Source organism: Melanotaenia boesemani, chromosome 14 (assembly GCF_017639745.1).
Source record: "Melanotaenia boesemani isolate fMelBoe1 chromosome 14, fMelBoe1.pri, whole genome shotgun sequence".
Classification (NCBI taxonomy): Eukaryota; Metazoa; Chordata; class Actinopteri; order Atheriniformes; family Melanotaeniidae; genus Melanotaenia; species Melanotaenia boesemani.
Genome location: NC_055695.1, coordinates 18,010,240 through 18,029,142, shown reverse-complemented (window position 1 = coordinate 18,029,142; position 18,903 = coordinate 18,010,240). Strand labels below are relative to the sequence as shown.

Below are 18,903 nucleotides of genomic sequence, written 5' to 3'. Positions count from 1 at the left end.
AGATCCTTACCACGGGAAACCAACAAGGACCCGCAGCCATCAGCCCCCCCACCAATATCCAACCTCCAATGCGAGGTAAAGCTGGTGGTATTCTAAAAATTTTGTGCTACTGACTCCATATTGTGAAGTGAGAATATCAAATGACAAGAAGTTTCCTTTTTCTGCTATATGTTCTGCTTTATTCCTTTATTTTTCCATTGCGACAATCATCTTTTTATTTTGCAGGATGTCAGGGTTGTTCCAGATGGGTGTAAGCTTACATGGAATAAGTAAAAGCTTGGCAAATTTTAGAAATTTCTAACAAGCCAGTTAAGAGGAACTGATGTTAATGCTTTTAAAACACTTATGTGGCTTTATGTGGATCTGGGTTGTTTGTGGGAATTAAAGACTTGAACTTGAACTTTGACTGCTACCACAAGAAAAAATACTTTCAGGACATATACTATAACACTAAGCATTTTTTGTACACACTAAAACAGAGTAAAAATAGTCAGTACAGTGAAGAAGCAAGTCACCCTTCAATAAAATGACACAGTAGATGTGTGACAAGGAATCTGTAGGTCCAGTATGAGGACTGTGTGACTGGAGGCAGGGGCAGCATGTCACACACTCAGACATGTCATTATTGTCATCTCCATGCAACTTAAATGATGCATTCCAGTCAGTGGCTTCAAAGCAGTTTCCTTCAATAACCTCCTGAAAGTCCTTTTGATCACAGGTTGCTGCTGTCCAGTGGTTGTATAGGAGGGGGTAAAGAAAATCAGTTTGTGGTATGTTTTTTTAGTGGAGGATGTAAACGTTTCTGACAGCTGTATATGTTATTTAGATCTGCTTTTGCCTGTATTTCTGAGATCTGAAAGTCAGGTAGAGACCATTCAATCAAGTACATGCTCCTTCTGTCATGTCCAGGTCAAACACCTATTTATTGCATTTCTGGTATTCTAGCTGTTTCTTCATGGGCACTCCAAGTGTGTCCACTTTATATTGTAGTGATTAAACATTCTTTATGAAGATAAAAGTAGGTAGAAATTATTTTAAAAGGGAAAAACATTTTTAGAGATTTGATATTGTTTTTAATAAATACCCACAGACTTAATGGTTTTCTAATCCGTGTAAAAAAACAAAACAAAAAAAAAAAACAACACAAAAAAACAGGTAACCAGAACCAACAATGAAACTATAATCATTTAATGATTATAGTTTCATTGTTGGTTCGTTGGTCGTTGGCAGATAATCACTATCATTATCTGCATCTAAATGATTCATGTGTCAATGAGACACATCCAGTTTGTGTTAATGTACTGGCAGGAGTCATTTTGGCATTATGTCTGAAAAAAGGCAGGCGCCCAAAACGTCATACTAAATTTTTTAGGAACAGCTTCTGGTGTGTGGCCTTTGTTTTTTTTTAATCTTATTTACAAAACTCTAAACCTTTGGTATGTGTATGATAAGAAAAATCCCAGCAGAGATAAACTAAAGAACTCTATATCAATGTGTGTGAATGACTGAATGTTTGTGCCAGAGACTGGAGCTGCTAAGCTGCTGTTGTCTCTCATGTGGACACTAATGGCTTTTTGTCTGGGAAGGTTTACTCACTTTAATCACCAATGTCTTCTTCCTTCATATCTTTTAGTTTTAGGTTTGATAGCTTATACTGTCACATATGCACTTCCTTTGGTGGATATGAATCATGACCATATGTCCAGTACATAATGTTCCTGTACAGTGAACTGTGAGCTGTTAGCTGAATAAGGAGAGGGCAGGCAGGGTGCTGGCAATGTTTCTCTTGGAGCATGATGTCCATGATGACTCGAGGTTTGGAGGCTGCTGGCACAAAGGCAGCCTGGTCCAGGCTTTAAGGGGATGTGACCCACTGAGCCTGGCACTGCCCATGGCCCTGGCAATCTGTTGGTTTCCTTGATACTGCAAAGCAGGGCAGGGTTGGGTGCGGCAACACCTTATATGTCAGAGCATCAGCTGGGTGTCATGCCAAGAAAAATGAATGTAATTCACTAGTTAAACTGGCTATATAATTGTTTATTCCCAGCCAGGAACAACTGCACTAGTGATCAAGTCATTTGTTACGTTTATTATTGCAGCTTCAAGATTTTTGGCCATTAGTTCCAGCTTTTGGCAGGAATATTGGCCTGATAGGTATTGATTATTGCACAGAAAAAATATATAATTTCAGTTGTTTTTTATTGTGTTTAAACACACGTCGATGTGCTTTTAACAGTTTTTTTTCTTTTCCTATAACCTCTCTATCATTTAGGTATCAATTCAAGACTATTTTCTCTGGTTTAAAGTACTAGTAACCTTGTAGTTCCACACTGCTGTGCTGATCTCCACTGCTCTTTTCAGCTGCAATCTCATCCTTTACTTGACTGTGCAAGTCACAGTAAGTCTAGCAAAACCACATATTTTTTATTAAATTTAATAACTCTGTTGCTTACCTACTTGCAAAATTTCTACAGATTACTTATACTCCTTGTTCTCTCTGGTGTTGTCGTTTTATAAAAAGAATATTTGTGGTTTTTTATAAGATTACATGTTTAAGAAAAGGACATGTTTCTTGATAAGTGACCAGTGAGCCAAAACGTGACTTCATGTGTGCTTACATGAAGAGCCTTGACACAGCCAGGTGAGAACGATTTAGTTGATTTTAGTTATATGGACTAATGTGGATTTACTTTAATTGGATCACAATGAATTGGCTTGAATTGATTATGTCTATGAAGTGTCTTGAGATGGCTTTGTTGTTGCAAGTCAAACGAATGCTTCAACTGTTGAAGCTGAAAACAAAAGCCAAAAAATGAAGTCGAAATAAACACACTGGCTCCATCAGTGGTTCCCAAATGTTGTGCCTTGGCATAGTGGTGTGTCACGGGCTGCCTTGGGCAATTCACATTTGCAGATGAAGGGCGTTGACATCCCAGAACAGTCACACTGCAGACTCAAAAATATTATTATAAATTGCATAAATTGCTGCCACTTTTGTGCATGGGTAATATCATCATTTTGACAAAAGTGGTCACGACTAGACTGTAAATGAACATCTAGAGATTGATAAGAGCGATCATACATGCATAGGAGCTATTTTGCACAGTTCTGATTATAGTCATGAATAAAGTAATTCATGCAAACCTGACTTATCTAATATATGCAGGGGATGTCATTAGTACCTTCAACTTTGTTCCAGGAGATGGAAGCAGCAAGGCTGGTCATACTTGGGTCAGTCCTATGGGACAAAGGAGAGATCTCAAGCTCAAATGCAATTCTAAGTTTTGAACTTAGAAAACTGAATATTTTATTTGTATTTGTATCTTTCTGAGATTCCCCCCTGCCCCCCCCCCAAAAAAAAAAACCAAGATTTTTTAATTTGTATATTTATTTGTTTATTTTAGAGATTTGTCTGCACTGGTTTGGAGGTGGTGTTGCTTGGGTATTTACTCTTTGTCACTCTTACACTTTTTATCTTTTGTTATGGTAAGTTACTGTGGTGATGGGGGTGCTTTTCAACAAATACTAGCAACTGATGGAGCTTTCCGTGATCTAAATAATGCCCAGAATAAGACCCCATACCCCCCACGAGCTAAAGAGTTGTGGAAGGTAAACAGGAGCAAGATGCAAAGGGAAGTAGAGAATGATTAAACCATTTCTTCCTTTCATCCACATGAAGACTGTCAGATCGCTGGTAATAAAATGGACCACACACACACCAAAAAAAAAAAACAAAAAAAAAAACAGAATTTAAGTATTAAGTGTTTTACTGACACATGGCTGTATGAGCATATACTGGACTTCTAGCTTCTCTACCTGGCTTTTAAAACACACTGGATCTGAGGTCTAACAGCCTGTATTAATTTTAGATGGGAAGACAGGGACATCAGAAACAGTGGCAAAAGTTACTTGAGAGCATTGCTGTGCTTATTAACAGATTGTGTAATCCCAGACATGCCACTGTGAAGAAGAGAATCTGTGCCCAGGACACTGAACTGTTAGCTGTGGGGTTTCAGCCGTATTATCTAGCAGCAATGTGTTATTCTAGTCGTGTTGTATATCTTATCCTGTGCTGCTGCCAACTCTGTCTATGATGTTATCAGCTCTGTCACTGCCAGGTTACAAACATAAACCTAAATGGATTCCTGACTATGCCAAATTACCAAGTTTCCCTACACTTACAATTTCCGTTTGTCAAGTGATCCAACAGAGAAAATTCAAAAAATGGATTATTCTACGTGAATGTAAGATATGTTTTGAGTGCTACTACTAGTCCTTGATTGAGAAAATTAGACAAATATCCAGTACTTCTTACCTCTATCTAGATTGTTCATTGGTAACCTGTAACAAGAAGGATTTTATGGAGGTGGTCTCAGGGGGTACTCAGAAGGGGTTCATTGTGGTTGCAGACTAGAATGCCTTCTGTAAGCCACATGGGGATGAGATCAATGCCTCGACTGATTGTGTAGACAGAATATACTGTGTAAACTTCTGGGTGGAAACTATAGTCCCCACTAGGACAGTGAGGCGCTTTCTCAAAAATAAGCCCTGGATTACCACTGACATGAAAAACCTACTGAATTTGAAGAAGAAAGCCTTCATGGAGGAATATTGAGGAGTATGCAAAAATGATAAAAAAAAAAAGAGCTGACAAAGAGGTATACAGAAAAAGAAAGAAAAAAGAAGCTTTAGCACAGTGGTGTCCAGCTCCAGTCGTTGAGGGCCACAATCCTGCAGATTTCAGGTGTTTTCCTGCTCCAATACACCTGTTCCAGGTTAAATGGCTCTGCTCAACAGCCCAAGCACTTTAACCCATTAATCAGATTAAGGTGTGCTGCAGCAGGAAACCTCTAAAACCTGAAGAACACCCCCGCTTTAGCATAGCAATGTGAGGGATGTGCAACTAGAAGGATGTCTGGACTCAGCATTAAAGATGAGGTAAGGAGCCTGTATAGCTGATGGAAGCTTGGAGTATAAAGCTGCTGCTCCACTGCTTCAAATGCAATCAACTGAGTTCAGACATCTAATTAGGATGTTTCTTTTTTGGGCATATCCAACCAGATTGAAATCCTGGGGAATATCTAGAACAGGCTGGATTTTATATCTCCTGTGGCCTGAGAATGTCTCAAGACCCCCTAGGAAGAACTGGGAGAGGGATGTCTGGGTTTCCCTCTTGGAGCTGTTCCTCCATGTCTTGATTTTGGATAAGCAAAAGAAAATTTATGGACAGATGGAATATTTTGTAAAACAAATGAGGTTTTAGGGAATTGATAATTACTGCAATGGCCCTTGAAGTAGGCTGCAATTAGACAAATGCTTTACAAAGCCCACTACTGCTCTTTATGTTTAGTCAATTAAGGACCAGTACAGCAATTCTAACATGTCATTTGGATCAAAGGAATTGCATTTGGCTGGTTTAAGTCATATTTCTCTAATAGATTCCATGAAATGATTTCTTTATCATACACAAGTGGTAGTTAAGGGGTTCCGAAGAGTTTTGAACTTGGACCACCTTTTTCTTAATTCTATTTTTTAGATTTGTTTTAAGGACATATTTTTACTTCTGCCAAGGCGAAGGTTATGTTTTTGCAGGCACACTTTTGTCTGTTAGTCTGCTAGCAACAAAATTAAAAAAAAATAATGGATGGATTTTGAAGAAATCTTTAGAAAATCTCTGAAATAGAATAAGGAACAACTGGTGAACTGTCAGAGGGGATCATTTTGACACCAAGCTGACGCAGCATTACAAAACAACGGTGACGTTTACAGAGGCAATTTTTTTTTCCTTTTAATCCTTTTTATCATTTAGACGTAGACACAGCTTGTGGGATTTCTTCGGTCTTGTATATCAAATAGAAAATGTCAAGTATTTTCTAGCTTACTGCATTCACCAATCAGCTAACATATAACAAAAATACATTTTTTATGTAATTATATTTATATCAATTACTTGAGGGGGGAAAAAGGTTAGGGTTAGTAAAAAGCATCATATAATGCTAAAGTAATGAAACAGAGCCTTGGATGACGTCGACAGCTCAGTAATGAAGGCAAGGCAAGGCAAGGCAGTTTATTTGTATAGCACATTTCATGTACAGGACAATTCAAAGTGCTTTACATAAAACAAAGACATTACAGATATTTAGAAATAGTAAAAGTCATCAACACATAATCACAATAAAATAATAAATTACACTAAAATGATTAAAAGCAAGATAAGTTAAAACGTTTCCGTGCAGATTTCATGCATAGGCGCATGAGAAAAGAAATGTTTTTAACCTGGAATTAAAAATGTCTACATTTGGTGAAAGTTTAATCTCCACTGGCAGTTTGTTCCACTTGTTTGCAGCATAACAGCTAAATGCTGCTTCTCCATGTTTAGTCTGGACTCTGGTCTGGACTAGTTGACCAGAGTCTTTGGATCTAAGAGCTCTGCTAGGTTTATATTCTCTGAACATATCACAGATGTATTCTGGGCCTAAACCATTCTGGGATTTGTAAACAATCAGAATATATATATATATATATATATATATATATATATATATATATATATATATATACATATATATACACATTAGTAGTAAAATTTAACTCCTCCTTTACATGATCTCAGCAGTGTGCGGTTGGAGATTTTGCCAGGCAAATAATATATGTATATAAAAGAAAAAAAAATTGACAATTCTTTATTGCTAAAATTCTTCATATATTTAGGAGATAGAGGATGGAGGTTTTAAATTTGTTTTGTCTTTTCTTCATTTTGCTACTCTTTATCTTTTATAGATGCAATAGTTGCTTTGCAATAAGAAGTTTTTGTTTGAACCTGCAGGTCAGCTCAGCTGGGCCTTTTCCATTTGCAGAAGGGTTTTAAAATCTATTCTGTGACTGACAGGAAGCCAGTGTAAAGATTTCAAAACTGGTGTGATGTGTTCAGATCTCTTAGTCCTGGTTAAAACTCTAGCAGCAGCGTTTTGGATGAGCTGCAGATGTTTAGTGCGCTTTTTAGGAAGTCCTGTTAAAAGACCATTACAGTAATCCAGCCTACTGGAGATGAATGCATGGATGAGTTTCTCTTGGTCTTTCTGGGAGACTAAACTTTTAATTCTGTTGATGTTTCTGAGCTGGTAAGAAGCTTCTTAGTGAAGCTTTGATGTGGCTGCTGAAAGTCAGGTCTGAGTCTATCAACACTCCAAGGTTACGAACTTGGTCAGTGATTTTAAGAGCCCGAGTCTCCAGATGTTTGCCAGTGCTGACCCTCTTCTCTTTGCTACCAAACAGAATAATCTCAGTTTTGTCTTTAATTGTAGAAAATTCTCCCACATCCAAGTGTTTATTTGCTCCAGACACTGACACAATAAGTCTATTGGACTGCAGTCATCTGGTGACAGAGACACATAAAGTTGTGTATCATCAGCATAACTTTGATAATTAATGCTATAGTTCTGTAATATTTGACCCAAAGGGAGCATATACAAGTTGAACATAAGAGGTCCAAGGACTGACCCCTGGGGGACTCCACAAGTCATGGCCACTCGCTCAGATGAACGCATGTAATTCTGGTATCGATGCAGCTCTGGTAAAGGACCCAAGCATTCAGTGCAGCAATGTCCAAAGCATTATAAAACACCACAACAGGCCATCTTATAGTTGAAGCTTGAGGTGATTACTGTCTTGGCATCTTGTCAAGAATGTCTACTCCTAACTTCGTCCTATTGTAATGAGAAGAGCTGGTCATTCTCCTCCATCTGAGTCTTCCTCTTTCATTTGTTGGAGCATAGCCAAAGCTTATTCTTCATTCATTCGTCTGCTTCTCTTCACTTTTTTATTATTTTTGTTATGCAGCATTGCTTTGTCTGTCTGTCAGATTGCAACATAACTCAAATATTATGAACGGATTGATTAAATTGTCAGAAATAAATGAATAATGAACAGGTGATAACATTTGGGGGCGGTTCGGATAATCATCTGCATCCAGGAAGTTTTTTAAGGACTTTTTTTTACCATTGGGAGATAGGGATAATTATGCCATTAAAGCTTCTTGTTTTTTCAGTGTCTCTATGGCTTGGCTAAGGTCTGCGCTCTCTGAATGCTTCTAGTTATAAATGCTTTCAGGAAACATGGCATACATTTGCATAATTATACACATCCATGGACATGCTGTGTGTCCTGGTCGTGGGGAATGGCTGCTTATGGCCTGTCCTGCCCTGGGGGGGCCTCCTGGAGAATAGGGATGCCTACTGCCACCAGCAGCTCACCTTCAGGAAGGAAGTTTGCTTCCCTCTGGACTTATATCCCTGGACCTCTCTCCTTCCCTGCTTTCTCTCACACACATGTAGACATGCAAGTCACAATGGGTGGAGCAGAGGGGGCCATCTAAGTGGCCTCATTGGCTGCACCCTGTGGCAACTCGCCTCTCAGTTTTAATTACACTTAGACATCAAAACACAAGAAACACAACACACACTGGGGGACGTGCATGGCGGGCAGGGGTGCTCGTGTGGCCTCGCTCCCAGCACAGCGTGGTTACTGCCCCTCCATTTTAATTGCAAACATCACAAAATTCACAATGGTCATGAGCGGGGGAGGTGAGGGCAATAGTGTCCTCCCACACCCCTGTTTCCTGGGCACCACCAAGGACGGGCAGAGGGAGATGGTTGCCCCAGGGGGCGAGATCCAGGCTGGCTGCTGGCCTTCGGGGGTGCCCAGTCTGCTGCATTTGGATGGGGTGTGATGGGGGATGGGGGAATAGAGTTAGTGGTGGGGGCCTGATTTGGGGCTCGCTATCCTCTGGTCCACTGAGGATGTCGCCCACAAGTCATGGTGGGAGAGTTGAGTGTGATGTGGGTGTGTGAAAGTGAGTGTTGTGGATACGGCATGGGCGAGGCTGTGAGTGAGGGGTTACGGGATGGATAGATGGGGGTAACGGGTGGGTGGAGGAGGATGGGTGGTTGTGGGGGGCTTAGGATGTAGGAGGATGGGGGGATTGGTTGATGGTGTCCTGTAGCCAGAACATCGGGGTGAGTGCTAACCCACACTGGGTGGTTGTCTGGGGGGGAGCCTGGTCCTCCTGGGCGTGTTGCAGGTCCTCTGCCTTTGCCTTGCCACCGCCAGCGGCTCACTTTCCGTAGGGAAGTTCGCTTCTCTTGCATCCCCGAATCCCTCTTTTTTTGTGTCGTTGTTTTGTTTTTTTTTTATTTATTTTAGGAGGTCCTGATGATTGTAAGCCTTGCTTTCTTTTAAAAGCAGTAGGAAATTTTCTGCTGTGTGTCTGTACAGGTGTGGCAGCTTCTCGTCTGGTGTTAGTTTGGATTGAAGGGCCGTTGCCTTTTGTCTTTGTGTCTTTGCTCCTCTTTCTTTTTTTCTACTTTCCTTTTTACTGCTGTTCACTATTCTCCTTTTTTCTGTCCCTTCTGGTCAGGTTCAGCAAGATTAAGTAATTTCAGTTATTCTAAATAAATAAAATAAAATAAAATAATAAAAAAAAAATTATAATAAATCAGATTATCAAGAGGAGCCTTATACCCATCAAGCTCCCCTTGGCAAAGCAAAAAGCCCAACACAGCAGCCAGACCGTTATTCTGCTTGCTGGACAAATCAAGTAAAAAAAAAAGAAGAAATCCCAGAAACAACACAGATCAAAAATTCTAAAAATTGTAAGCACTTTAGTACTTTTGTTCTATCTATATTCTTTGATCTGGCTGGACTTTTCAGAAATAATTTACACGAACTTGGAATGTATTGGCCATCCCAAAACCAGATGGAAGAGCCAATTGTTCTGAGGAAAACAAAAAATTTTCTCTGGGCTGGAAACCACAGCCTGTTCAGGCAACAGTTACAAATTCTTTCCAGTAGTAAATGAATTCACAATCAAAAGTGAATTTCAAGGTGTAAACTTATTTGATGAGTTGCAGTAATTTACTCAAATGCTCTCCTCCACAAATTTTGCACTTTAGAAGAAAAACGTCTATGATTAGATATATTAGATTAGATAGATTAGATATGCCACTTATTTACTAAGACATGACTGTGTAGACTATTTTGCCTTAATGCAGTGACAGCCTGAGCTGATGAGGGAAGGTTTTGCATTCAGAGAGCATCCAGGGGCACATCCAAGTCACAGTTCCAACACTGGAATCTATTCATCTATAACATGCAGCAAACTGGAGTGTTAGAGAGGTTTCCCAGAGGAGACAGGCACCTTAGAGCTGATTCTTTCAGTTATAACTTAATTTCTTTGTTTAAACTTGCACTGCATTCATTCAGTCATTTAAAAAAAAGACCAGAGGACAGGCTCTAAAGACTTATTAACTACTACATTATTTTAACAGGAAAGCATCAGCTATATCATACAAATATAGCTCACTTGAAATGTGTCAAGAGGACAGAACATCAGCAGTATTTAATTTAGAGACATGTAGGCCCAGTCTCAAATATTGATCGAAATAAAGTGTTTCAAATTAAGCTTTTACAATAAGACCATCACTTCCTATTCCCAGTATGAAAATCAAACCTCTCACACCCCCACAATAGGTTGGGGCAAAAACCTGAAAAAAAAATTATTCCATCAGTCCAATAGTTTGAGATACTGAAATAGGACCTTTCAACAAGATATAGATCTCAATCACATGATTAAATCCAGCAATGAAGGACTTACAAGAAGAAACTAAGGGTTAATAGATTAGTAAAAGTATAGATCTGAAATATTGCAGGGGATTTGAAAAGAGACTATTTTAAATTGAAAGTAATAAATATTTTAATAGGAGGAATTCTAAATGGAAAAGTTCAGTGAGCTGATCCCAGAAATTGGTAGATAATCATCAGGGGTATACTGATGTGAGCTGGAAACTGATTTTTAACATCAAAAATGTAATAAGATGTAAAGGTTATTGAGTAATGTTTTGCTTAATTTAGAGAACTTAGAGTGTCAAAGTAAGACTGGCATGTTGGTGCACATCATTATTATACCAGTGTATGCAAAGTAGGCACAAACATCCACCATTTACTCAGTGATTTAGTTGGTTTGCTTGCCAAATGTCCCATTCAGACTGGCAAAACTATATACATGCTGACAAATGTTTACCTGGTTTCTTACAATAGAGGTCTCCAACCCTGGTCCTCAAGGCCCACTATCCTGCAGGTCTTAGATGTCTCCCTGCTGCAACACACCTGATTTAAATGAATGGCTCATTAAGACTTGTGCAGAGCTTGTCAGAGAGTCGTTTTATTTGAATCAGGTGTGTTGCAGCAGGGAGACATCTAAGACCTGCAGGACAGTGGGCCTTGAGGACCAGGGTTGGGGATCTCTGTCTTACAAGACACACACAAAACAATATTTTGCTGTGTAGTTTTCAATGTTTGTAAATCATATTGATTTTATAAAACATCTGGAAAATTGGACAAAAGTGTGTTGAGAACTGATATAACAGAAACAAAAAGCTCCTGAGACATGATGGTAAATCTATAGATGCTAATAAAGCTAGCACAGCTAACACATGTAATAACAACACTTGATAGACATGAGCGACAAGATTGTTTACATATTGGAACCAATGTAAATGTGTGCCAAACTTCAAAATCAAAGTAAAGAATTAAGTAGGCAAGGCAAGTTTATTTGTATAGCACATTTCATGTACAAGACAATTCAAAGTGCTTTACATAAAACATTAAAAGCATTGCAGCAGAACTACCAGATGCCTTTTTTCCTGCAATATAAAGTAACAATTGATTTATTGTCTCTTGACATTTATTATTTACAAAGTTCAAGTTCAAACTGTATCAGACTGCATTGAATCTGAATCATGTTACTCCATATGTCTAGATACAGCTAAAACTGTCATTTAACATAAAGATTCACACCCTCTAACATTGCAAAACACCCCACAAAAATAAATAAATAAGTTTGATGTTTTCCAATACCCTATTAGGCCAAGTCTACACTTATTTTGTTTCCCCTGGAGAATAGTACATCTTTTTGTGTTGTTGTTGTTCAGTTGGTGAAACGTGTCTATTTGTAGTACAAACTTGGATGTTTACTTGTCTATATCCTTTCTTTTTTTTTTTCTTTTTGCAACTATACAACTTTATTTCCACAGATTTTTTTTGTATATGCTGTGTATTGATTAAATAAAGGGGAAATTACTGTAATTGTCAAAAGATTTATATTATTCTTTGTAGCAGATGTCAATTCATAACTTCAATGAAGTAACCGCAGCTAGGTGAACTGTCTGTATGGGACAGTGTTGTGCATGAAAGAGTTCATTGAATTAGTTAATTTTTCTGTGACTGCTGAACTGAAAAAATTTGTAAATAAAGAAACTTGAGCTAGAACTCTTTCAGATTAATATGAGGTCCTATAACAGTCACAGCCTACATTTTCACCAGCTACACCAACTTCACACTATCTTACACACAATGCATAACACAGTCTAGCATAACAAACCGCCAACGCTCCTCGACAACATCGGTGCAGTCCCGCTCCGAAATAGCAAGTGGATGTGAAAAGAGAGAAACTGCAGGCGCAGATTCCTGTAAAAGTCTAACATTTCCATTCATATTATATCTGCCTGCACTTAAAAAGCAAGTTAGAATGTCAGCTTCATCAACTTTTCAAGCATCCATCCATCCAAGATCGCACTGTTAGCAGCCAACAGGTTAGTTACAGGCTTCTCAAGTTCACTCTTTCATTCTCAGTTCTAAATTAAAACAACCAAAATTAAATGAACATTGAACTAATTCAAAATTAAAATGGTGAACTATGAATGTAAACTATTCCTTCATTTTAAACTAAATGAACTAAACCTTGAGCTAGTTCATGAGCAGCATGAACTTGCACAACACTGGCATGGGAGTAGGTGTGCTCTGTGATGTTCAGTGGTTAGCCACTGGATTAATTTAATATTAATGGAAATGACTGTGTTAAAGCAGCATTTAATATCACATGTCAAGTGCTGACTCCTCGTTATCAGCACACATTATTATCCACATAATAAACCCAACCCAGCTGTTCGTGTCTTGAACAGTGAAGGAAAATGTTCTCCATGGAGTTATATTTGACACCTTAAGTCATGAAATAAGTAAACATGACATGACTGTTGCTGATTTATTTTTTATTGTTTTTTTTATCTTATGTTTACAAGCTAAAATTTGATCCTGTTGTCTCATAAATAAAAGTGAGTGCAAATTACTCATAATTGGTACACTGCAGTGATTGTTTTCATAATTTATAAAAACAGAATCAGTTACAGTGAAAAAGTGCACAAGCATTCATCGCGCCTTTGAATCAAAATCTGAGGTTCCAGATTATGTATTAATGATTAGAAAGTGCCAAGTTGAACAGTTTTATGCAAATTTCTGACAATCTGACGCTCTCTTGCCAATTTGTGAAGCTGTCACATAACTATCTATTTATCTGTGTCTGGGACAAATTTTTCCCTGAACATGTATTAAAAAATAAATAAATAAAAAATAAACATAAGAGATTTACTATCATGCTGATCAAAATGGTTATAAAATGTGTTTACTAGTTTTAAAAGGGAACAATTTCCATATTTAGAGACTGAAGTATGAGCAATTATTTATACTTCAGCTATGTTGCTTACTATTTGATCTGGTACTTTTAAAACAGCATTTAGTTTTGTCTTCACTTGTTTATGCTTGTTATCAACTGCTGATTGGGACTTGGCAACTAAGTCATATGGTTTAGTAAAAACATGAAAAACTCTTAATTAGGGTTGGAAAACATCATGTCTTGCCTTAAAATAGAAATGCTACATCTAAGGATGCTGCAGGTAACAATACTTGCTTTAGAGACTACAAAAGAACTTTACATTTTTGCTGAGTAAAAGACTGAAAAAGCATAAAGTGGGGGTGTCACATTTTTTGTTATTAAACAAATAAAAATGTGGCAGAAGCAGGACCAAGTAATTAACCCAAAATTAATGAGAAATCAAAATTCAGCTAAATGCATGACTGGCTGACCAACCAAAGTACAGAGGCAGATACCACGATGATGGCAAACCTGGATAGATGAGGATCTAGCAACATACAAAGGAAGGCAATTAGTATTTATACAGAAGGAGCTGATGACTAAATAAAGTAGGTCTGTCAATCAGAAACAGAAACGTTAAATTTATTAGAACGAAATAAAAGAAGAGGCATTTTAGAATAACTATGTTTACATCAGGGACTTGAGTTTTAAAGTGCATCCTATTGATTTTGTGTGCTAGTGGCATATTTCATTTCTGTTGATGCTTCAGTTTAAAAGAATGTGATGAAAACACAGCCTGGGAGCAACTCTGAGCACCATATGAGTGGTAACCTAGGAGTTACAGAGGTGGGCCTGGGTCTGGAGAACCCAGGTTCGGAGTGCCAACAGAGGTGAACCACCATGGACCCTTGAGCATGGCCCTTAACCCCCCACAAGTGCTCCTCGGGAGCCGGAACATGGCAGCCCACTGCTCTCTACATCTAGAGATGGGTAAAATGCAGAGCTGAATTGTGATTAATAAAGTAAAAGTTATTAGGACAACCACACGGTTTCTGAGCCCTGAGCACCAAGATGGTTTTTGATTAGGGGGATCTTTTTATCAGGAGCAATGATCAGAGTTTCTGTTTTGCTTGAATTTATCTGAAAATAATTTAAAGAGAGACAGTTTTTGATGCAAGACATACATTCCAGGAGCACAGATGAATAATAAAGCTTAGAGTCATTGAAAGAACAATACAACTGAATATCATCAGCGTAAAAATGATAGGACACATTTTTAAAACCACAAATCAGCTGACCAAGAGTCATCAGGTAAAGCAAAAACAGAACAGGACCAAGAACAGAAACCTGTGCAACTCTATAAGACAGGTTGAGCAAGTCAGACATTACAGTGCATTAATGATAACGACATTAAAAGTTCTTCCTTTTACATATGAGGAAAACCACTGGAGGACAGATCCTGTAAACCCCATCTCTGATTCAAGTCAATTTATCAGTATACTGTGTTCTACAGTATCAAAAGGAAATATCTATATTTGGAAATCGCCAAATCAACTCAAACAAGAAACTGAGAATAAACAAAATAGAAATAGAAAGAGTAACAGCTATCAAGCTTCTTGGAGTAATAATTGATGATAAATTAAATTGGAAACCACATATAAGATACATCATGTCAAACATATCTAAATCAATCGGAATATTACTTAGAACCAAAAATCTCATCAATTCAACTTCATTACATACTTTATACTGTTCTTTCATACTCCCATACTTGACTTATTGTTTGGAAGTTTGGGGGAGCGCATACAAAACAAATACAGAACCATATATATTATTATCCAGAAAAAAGCAATAAGAATTGTACGCAATGCTCAGTACAGACAAACCAACGCTCAAATTCAGAGATCCTGTCAATTTTAAAATAATATAATTCTTGTACTCAGTGATTCATTAAAAAGTACCACAAAGTATCCAGGGGTTGTTTCAGATAAGGGAAAGTACATAAGCACTATGAGGTACAAGCATGCTAAAAACATCTATGGTAAGAATCAAAACAAAATCTCATTGTATTACAACTAAATGAGTTAAGTTATAGAACAACTTAAGTGATGAACTCTTATTAAACTTAAAAGTATTTTGAAATATCATATACCACATAAATAGAGAACAGAAGCACTTTGATGTATATATGTGTGTAAGTATGAATGTATATATGTGTGTGTATGTATGTATGTAGATGTGTATGTGTGTATCAATATGTATGTGGAGTTTAATTGTGAAATTCATTACAGATAGAGTTAAAGATGTGTGTAAATACATATATATACAGTGTACATATATACACTACTGTTCAAAAGTTTGGGGTCACTTCCCTATTGAATTCCATGGCAAAGTGACCCCAAACTTTTGAACGGTATATATATATATGTATGTGTGTGTGTATATGTATGTATGTATGTATATATATATATATATATATATATATATATATATATATATATATATATATATATATATATAACTAGAATATACATAGAGGGTATGAACTTGCTGAATGACGGCTATTATGTAGACTGTAAATGAGTATTTTTGTTGTCAATAAAATTGACAAACCATTTATTGGTGTGTTATGTTTTAAAAAAAGGGGCAGCTATTATATGTTTTTCTTCTTCCTGCTCCTTTTCACGCATGGTGGTGCATTACGATGTGCTTCTGATTTGTTTTGTTATGTTGCTTATGCATAGCCATGTGAGAAATAAACATTAAAATAAATAAATAATTAAAAGCAGTTGATAAATCCTGTAAACCAGAACTGTGTAACGACCCGAGTCTGCAGCCACACATCATTGGAAACTCTCACTAGAGCAGTTTCAGTGAAATTTATTTTCTAAAATCCTGATTGAAAATTATCATGGAAATCATGCTGCTCCATAAAGGATGTCAGCTCGCCTGCCGCTACCTTTTACAAAGCTTTGGAAACAAGCGGTAGTTTTGATATGGGCCTGTAGTTTTTGCGCTCTGAGGGATCAAGATTGGGCTTTTTGAGGATGGGGTTTACCACAGCATGTTTGAAATAGCTGAAAGTGCAACAAGGTTTTCAATGGTGTCAAACAAGACTTTTTTTTTTTCGTATTACAAGAAACAAGATAAGAGAAAAAGGCTGAGAGAGCTTGCTTATTTATTTTTGTTATTATTATTATTATTATTATACATACACTGTACCCAATGGAAAAAAAAAAAAACGAGCAGGCATCAAAGCTGTACTCATAAAAAATATTTTGAAAATTCAAAGTCAGTATATATGCATCCTTGTTAAATTGTGTTTTTCTGGTCTAACAGTGCAATGACTTTGTGAACTAGGCCCTTTTAATTACAGATTTTAGGTCATAAAACCAATAGGACTAAAAAAAATTAAGTGTTGGAGAGCAGCAGCCAAAGTCTAGCACTAGTGTGAACAATTTTCATCTGAACTTGAATGGAAGGGGTAAAGATTATGATTTTTAAATTACATGTAAAAACCTATAAAATGGATAGAACAGTATATATGTTTGTGTGTAGATATGTCAGAAAAAGCTTGAGCCTTCTACAGCCTTAGGATGACAACAGCAGCACACACACTGCTGTTCTTATCATACACTGTACTGAAGCTATAAACAGAATATAACACAGTCTATCCACCTCTTCTGCCTGGATCTTATTAATGTAACTGCACGTCATCTGCATTAAAATGTACTGATTGATGGCTCTTGTCTATAACAGCACATAATAAAAGAAATAATGAGCCATTTCAATGTTGTTATAGCTGCCTCTAAATCATTAATTCATGAAAGATCACATATTCCGGTAAATTGCTGTCTTAACTGTTTCAGTGACTTCCATCAACACAAAACTCCTTTGTAAGCCAAAATTACATATATTGTCATTTTTAATTGGTTTTAATCAGGTTATATAAAATTTCAAGCCTACATATTTATATAGCATGTAATTTGCGGTTTTTGTTGTTGTTTGGTCATTTCATTTTTTTTAACTTGTATGCATGTTCCGGCTATGTGTTTATATGGTGCTCATACGTGATTTCTGCCTGCATTTGATTGATTTGAAATAGTTTGGAATGATCTGTCAGGGGACACTGAGCGCTGATGGACTTTTGAATCAACCTAATACAGTTTTCTGCGCTGCGTTTCCATCTGACATGCTCCTCTGACATCTACCACACTAAATTGACATACTTAATAACAAAATGTATTGTCTAACTCACCGAGTTGTAGAATTTTCTGGACGTTATCTCTTTGGAGAAGATCCTAAAAAGAAGAGAAGAATGATTTTCCACAAAACGACAAGTCAAAGTCTGGATTTTTCCAGTCCCGCGACACTTTTTCCCATCTTGAGCGGCGAACTAGGAGAAAATATCCGTATCCGCACTGTCATGAGTGCTGGGTAAATCCTCTGCTCAGCTCTGGGTTGTGCAGCCTTTCTCCCCGTCCTAGCATTTCCTGGCGGTCCAGGTGGCTGCTCTCTGGCAGCTGAAACCCGAACACTGTGCACATCGACCCTCGGGACTTGTCGGTTACGTTCGGCTGTTTCCGGTCTCCAGTTGGACTCAGACTCCTTTGCTCCGACAGAGAATTCAAAACTTTCAATCACACATCATTTTATATCCATTGTTATTGGAAATGTATGTCTTTGTGTGGTTTTAACTGTTACATCCAAATTTTGATGTTAGTATTTATAGTTTATCATAATCACACATAGCATGTAAGCCTGTACATTTTTGTTTTACATGTTTTGGCAATGTTCATGTTTTATCCTAGTGTAGCTATATTATACTTTAACTGTTTTGTAAAATAACAGGCTGCACATGATTTTGGTTTACACATTTATTTTTTGTTTAAAAATTTTACAGCAACTAGATATATCATAAATCTTAGTTTTCTATTGCTGGTTTAATTTTAGCACCTGTCAAAATTGATCAGCCTACAGCTCATGCAATTCACAAGGCACAACGTTTAACCTTTTTATTTTTGTAAGGGTGCAGAGCGCACCAGGTTATTCGAAGCTTTAAACCAAAAACTGGAGAGAAAATTTGAAAAAGTGAGGAAAAGAAGGAGGATGGAGATGACCAAGAACAGACATTTCAAATGCAATCAGAGCAGCTGTGGTTGACCTCGTTCTGGATAATGGCTTGGCACTGAGAAAAGCAGGAAAAGGGGGCATTTCTATGAGACAACCGTAGAGTCTCCTCCAACTCCTTTATTCATTCAGCAACAGAATATTTGAAAAATTGACAAGGTCCTTAAAAATAGCATCATTACTGTTTTTGAAATATGATCACACATTGTAGACATTTTAAGAAGTAATCCATGACAGGTTTTCAACTACTGACCCTGTGCTCAACTGCAATATGGTAAGCAAGAAGGAAG

General features: G+C 37.4%; 1 protein-coding gene across 6 annotated transcripts in view; it reads right to left on the bottom strand.

Moving 5' to 3' along the window:
- Positions 1 to 17,990, bottom strand: part of LOC121652746 (receptor-type tyrosine-protein phosphatase F-like) — a 68,342-nt gene extending 50,352 nt beyond the window's left edge. For 5 of the 6 annotated variants that reach the window (XM_042005704.1, XM_042005706.1, XM_042005707.1 and 2 more), the window contains exon 1: positions 17,742 to 17,990. The gene's annotated coding sequence lies outside the window, so the exon portion shown is untranslated. Of the gene's footprint in view, positions 1 to 3,182; positions 3,239 to 17,741 lie in introns of all 6 variants that reach the window. The other variant, XM_042005705.1, reaches the window with a different exon arrangement.
- Positions 17,991 to 18,903: the final 913 nt, after the last annotated feature.